The 6,162-nt window shown below is 49.3% G+C and overlaps 1 pseudogene; it reads right to left on the reverse strand.

Moving 5' to 3' along the window:
* Window positions 1-979: 979 nt before the first annotated feature.
* On the reverse strand, window positions 980-1,434 carry LOC143385610 (oligosaccharyltransferase complex subunit OSTC pseudogene; annotated as a pseudogene).
* Between the last annotated feature and the right edge of the window lie 4,728 nt (window positions 1,435-6,162).

Consider the following 6,162-nt stretch of genomic DNA (forward strand, 5'->3'; position numbering starts at 1 on the left):
GCCAGCACACTGCTGAGCTGGGTGAGAACTCTGGACTAAAGACGTGGGTTCTTCACCCGGTGCCATCACAAGTGATTCTATGACCCTGAGCAGTAAGTGAACAGTTGCTCTGAGCAGCCCTTCAGCCCACTGAGCCTCAGTTTCCCCACCTGCATGATTCCATATGCTACTGTCATTTTAATCAAATAAAATAATAGAGATAAAGGAGCATCTTAAATTGAAGATGGAAACCCGAGTTTTAGAGAGTTATCATGAGTATTGCTAGTAGTCATTAGAGGGCCCCTCAGTTTCAATGCCCCAGGGACTCAAGTCAAGAGCAAGACATGAGGTCAACAGACCTAGAGACAGAAATTTAGCAGGAGTCCCTTATAAAACTAATGGCTGTCCCTTAGGTTCATTGTAATGATCCCAACAATATTTTTCAGGCATTTTTCTTATTTAGAAAAATTTTTAATTTCTCCCTTCATAAATCTCACTGTAGTAGAAACAGTCTTGCATCCGTACATGAAATGACATGCTACCACACACACTGTTTAAAGGCACAGGCAGATCACCATCAAGGAAGCTGATTAGTAGACCAGGGTTCTGGAGTTTTATGGGATCTTTCAGCCATTAATTTCTGAACATTAGAAATATCTCCAAAAAATGTCAAGGGAGTTGTAAAAAATAATCACTTTATCCAATACTGTAATTTTAGAAGTGCAAAATATTTAAGAAATGAGAAACTAACACAAACAGGCCACTTAACTTTGTTGGTACATCAGATGGGTCAGTAGGAAAAATACTCTGATAAATGTGTCTCCAATACCAAGAAAGTTCTGGTCCAAGCTTTAATATGTTTCCTGCTTTCATTTGATACTTCTTTTACTGTTGCCCTTCATTCTTTTCCACATTTCATAGTAGAGGATGGGTACAGTCTTTAAAAAGTTCATCAACAGGAAGACATCCCGTCCCCATTGACTTCTTCTCTAAAAGAATTTTAATCTGTCAGACAGCCCAGCAGCTCTGTTTTCATGAATACACCAACCACGAAAAAACTCAGTAGGATAAAGAAGAGTCCAGTAGATGAAGAAGAAATAGAAGCAAATAGAAGTCGAGTAAATAGAAGAAGAATTTTGGAATACATGGTGTATTGAATTGGTCCAGGATTCTGAAATCTAAGCCTCCCATTGTAGACAGGAAGCTGAATGCAAGTCCCTCCATAATATATTGTCCATTGTTCTGTAGGCCAAGGAAGCTACTGGCCTCTGATGCCCGTGATCATCAGTCATAAAGCCAACACTTGGAGGGTCAACGATAACGCCACACATTGTTCCTCTGGTGGTGAGGAAATAAGACAGCATGAGAGCAAGCACTGTCATGGCAGATGGCTTGTGCACCTAACGGGTTGGGACATTTGAGTCCTAAGAATGGGACTCTACACGAAGTCTCCATGCTGGTGGTGGCAGGGCAGGATGATTTTACCCCTCTGTCATTAATGTCTTTCCTTCTTCCCACCCTTAGTCAAGCAGGGCCTTCAATCAGGGCCACTCCTCCCCCATCACAACCTGCTCCTGAGAAATCACCCACTGATTGGCATGAAAGAGAAAGTGACGACAAGGTGTGAAGTGCTTTCTTCCCAGGGACGCTTGCCCTGAAGGCAGATGGTTTCTAGCGGTGGGGTTGGGGCACAGGGAGCACCCCCAAGTATGACAAGCTCGTCCCAGAAGGAGGAATGCCGTGAGACCCCACTTATGAAAGGAGGGAGCCAGAGTGGCCAGACCCACAGAGACAGAATCTGTAATGGTGGTGGTAGGGGTGGGGGAGACGGGAAGGGGGAATTATTGCTAATGGTTTGAGTTTCAGTCTTGCAAGATGACTTCTGGAAAGGGATGGTGGCGGTGGTTGCATGCCCATGTGAACGTGCTTAAGGCTGCCCTGAGCACTTAGAAACGACTGAGATGGCACATCTGATTCTATAAGTACATCAGTTACTGAGAGTCACCATAATCAGCATTGAGAAGGTTCAGGTTCAGGGTGCCGTGGAAATCTCTCCACTAGGGGCCCTGCTATGCACCGCTGCGTGCTCACCTGTGCACTCACACCCATGCACAAACACAACACACGCTCACGCGTGCAGCGCTGCCCAGCATTCCCAGTCAGGGAGGAGAGGAGAGCTGAGCCCAGTCCTTTGGGCCAATTGGGGGCTCCCCCTGGAGCTGTTAATATTCAAAGGAATCTTTGTTCCTCCTGTGAAGCCATTTCTCAGCCATTGAGCTCTTACGTAAGTCGCACTTTGGATTTGATATACAAGGGAAGAAAACCCCATTACCCATTTTTTTTTCATTTTGAATAAACTAAAAATAACTATCCTTTCCATTTCCTGGAGCCAGTAAAAGCTGTTTAGAAAGGACAAAGGAAAGAAAGAAATGGAATATGGAAAGAGAGCTCTGAGCGGGGCAGACAGAAGCCTGAGTTCAAACATGGCCGGCTTCTCGCCCACCATGTGCTCTCCCCTCTCTGAGCCTCAGGCACCTCCTCGATTGAATAAGAGAGCAGTGTTGGAGTCCACTGGCCTTTGAGATCCCTTATTTTGCTAACCATCCCACAGATGAATCACTTTTATTATTCAGAAACTTTCCCAAATTAATTTTGATGTGATTCTGCTTGGCCAGAAATAGCTAATGTCATCTCCCCTCCCATCCCTGGGCTGGTGTCTAGAGATAGCCTTTCGACTCCCAGGTCCCACTTCCTGGACTCCTTGCAGCCTGGTTTTCTACTTCATCAGAACTGCTCAAGGTCATTGTGACCTTCCATGGTCAAGTCCAACAGGCACATCATAATCCCCCTCTTCCGTGACCTCTCAGAAATGCTTCATCCCCAGGGGGCTGATGGTCATCCTCTGCCCCAGGATGGGGGAAAATAGCTTGTCCTCCAAAGCCCAGAGCAGGGCAGGGTCTGTACCCACCATGTTGGCCCCAAAGTTCGCATATGCCCCACAGGCTTTGTGGTGACTCAGTCATTCTCTCGTGTATTCAACAATTATTCAACTGTGTTCCGGGTGCTGTACTTGGCAAGGCAAGGCCAGGGTGCCACCTCTGGCCTCCTCACACTTATAACTCACTGCAAGAGTTGGTGACACATGGGAAAGTACAAGATTCACATGTAGTCACAAACATGGTGGGTTCTCTGAAGAGACAGAGCCAGGGGCTGGGAGAGACGAGGGCAGGAGACCAACGGGATGTTGGGAAAGCCACGCAGACAGAGGCAAGGGGACACTCACATTCGAAAGAGGGGAAAGAGCCATTGGAAAGCTGGAAGAGGCAGGAACTTCCCTGGGGGGGCCAGTGGCTGGAGGCAGCACCTTCAAAGGGGGTCCTGGGGACTGACACAACCCTGTACTGACACCCTTTTCCCCCCTGGATGGAGGCCTGGGAAGCAGATGGACCTCTAGAGAAGCTAAACCCCACCCGACTCTGGCCCTAACCGTCCCTCAGCGCGGCCCCTGGGGCAGGGTCCCGTGAAGGCAAGGAGCCAGAATAAGTGAGAGGGAAGAGCATGTTCAGGATCCCACAGGCCCCGGGGACCTCTAAGGAGCCAACCAGTTACACTGTAGAAGAACATTCTTTCGCTCTGTGGAGACTGGGGACAGGGACTGGGCAGGGGTAAAGGCTGGATCTTTTGCACTGACTTGCTTAGTTCCCACGGGCAAGAACTTCAAACTCTTGTCATAAGAGAGCACGTAAGACCTCAGCATCCTGGTGGAGGGGATGCTCCTGTCATCACCAGGCCCTAAGACCTGAAGCTACCTGGTCCCTCGTCCTCATGAACAGATGAGAACTTGTTGGCCAGCAAGGTTAGGGACTGCCCAGGACCATGCAGCCACCAAGTGGCTCCGGGAGGACTCAAGCCTCATCTGCTTATCTCCTGAGTCTGTGGGAGCCACCGGGCCATCCTACAGATGAGGAAACTGAGGCTCAGGGAGAGGAGCTGCTTTCCCAAGAACCAGAAGCCAGTCCTTAAGTCAGCTCCAAGCTGTCTCCTGTGATTGTGCAGCTGTGAACAAAGCAAGGAACGTCCCTATGGCTGGGAGGCCAAAGTCCCAAGGCCATGTGAGGAGAGCCAGGGCAGCCTTCCGCGCAGAAACAGCTGCTGGGAACTTGGAGGACTTGCCCAGCCGCCCCCTCTCCCAGGAATATGAAACTCAGGAGCACTGTCGTGCTGGGCAGGAGCCCGTGGGAACAGGCCCAGGCTCCCCTCTCCAAGGGCTGCCTTAGCCACTAATTATGCATCCAGCAGAATCCCTGCTGAACATCTGTAGTATGCAGGGAACTGAAGTGGGGACCCTGTTGCCACAAGGAGCTTGTCACAAGCCCACCAATTCTGGGGCCATCGCCTCTGACTCTGTTCTCAGGGGCCATATTCTTGACCTTGGAAATCTGGAGCAAGTTAGGGGGAATTTGTCGGATGTTGCTCTTTCTAGTTTCCTGTGGAAATTAAGTGAAACCAGGAGGCATCGTATTCAGGGGAGAGACTGGGAGATGCGAGGAAACAGAGGAAATAAATACAAGAGGTGTTTGTTTGCTCAGCCCTCCTCAGAAGGAAGGCGACCTCTGGCGTGACACTCTGCAGCAATGCAAATCCGTGACCAGCTCCCTTTTCCAGCCCTCACTGCCATCACAGTCCCTCCCTGACCCTCCCCTGCCATGCCCACCCACCCAAGCCCAGTGAGGTGACCCGAACCCACAGGTCCCCCTGCTCCAAGCTCTTGCTCACTTCCGAGATGTGGCATGCGCAGTCTCCTCTGCTTGGAATGTCCTTCCTTGCTGTCTCTTTCTGAAAACCTCTAACCCACTCTGGATCAGCTCAAATGGTAGCCCCCAGATTCCCGCCCTCCTGGGTTCCCAGGCCAGTGTAGCTGCTTCTTTGGGTTTACCCATCTGTCAGCACCTGTCAAGGCCTCCACGGAGATCTTGGAACTTGGACTTGGAGAATAGTTATTTTTTTCTTTCTTCCTTTCTCTCTCTCTCTCTCTCTCTCTCTCTCTCTCTCTCTCTCTCCAGAAGGTGGTACACTCTAATGATCTCAGTATCCAGCCAGGTAGATAAGAGGAAGATAATGTTTACGGACTGGGTGGAAGAGAAGGGAGAAATGGAAAAAGAGAAGGGAAACAGCAGAGAGAAAAAAGATCTCTTCGGGGTCTTTGCAAATTCTATGCTTTCCTATTCACCCGAGCCTCTACTTGCCTCTTTGAATTAAAATGCCTTGAGGAAGTTCATGGGTTGGGCCATAACAGGGCTGAGCAGAGCAACACAAATAATCATGGCTTGAACCCAGTGCAGTTCATTTCTTACCCAAAAGTTCCACTGAGCAGATGAGGCTGCTCTTGGAAACTTGAGGGGTCAGGCCCCTTCTGATAAGACTGGGCAGCTGTTCACAGAAGATCTGGAGTCTGAGTTGACTCCAGTTCAGTGTATCTGCGGTGTTACACGCGTGTCCCCAGAGCTGCAATCGTGAAGGCTGACATCTAGAACACGTGTCCAGAGCTGGCCAGACTGCGTGCACCTGGGGTGCTGTTCTGGGGACCACCCCTCATGAGAACACAGAGAAACGGAAGCACGTCTGAGCCAGGACAGCAGGTGCCTTTGTATGTTTTCCACTGTTTTATTTTTTATTTTTCACAATTAAAGACCCTCCCATTCCTAGGATGTCACGGGTCATGTGACTTGTATGATGGCTATTCCCAAGGAGCACTGCGGAGGTAGAGGGAGAGAGATGAACTTGGGGAGCAGATACCTGAGCCCAGTTTCCAGCCCTAAATAGCCTCAAGCTCATCCTCCCCATCTCTGGGCCTCAGTTTCCATGTCTGTGAGGGTGAGACTTTTCAGTGGGGACTCAGTGAAGTGACCTATATACATTTCCGGACACACAAAGGGACCTTAACAGTGTTCCAGGCTCCTCTTAGATCTGTCTGAGTTGTTTGGAGATTAAGTGAGGAAAATCTGCAGAATGCCTGGCTCCAAACCTGGCACAGGGTAGGTGCTCAAAGGATTCTGCTCTCTATCGCATTTTTATGTACATCCTGTTTATGTACATCCAAATTTATACAGTGCGGTCCCAACCACCAGAACCTCAGAATGTGACTGTTTGTATATAGGCTCTTTACAGAGGTCAGTGAGTTAA

This window comes from Callospermophilus lateralis, chromosome 2 (assembly GCF_048772815.1).
Source record: "Callospermophilus lateralis isolate mCalLat2 chromosome 2, mCalLat2.hap1, whole genome shotgun sequence".
NCBI lineage: Eukaryota > Metazoa > Chordata > Mammalia > Rodentia > Sciuridae > Callospermophilus > Callospermophilus lateralis.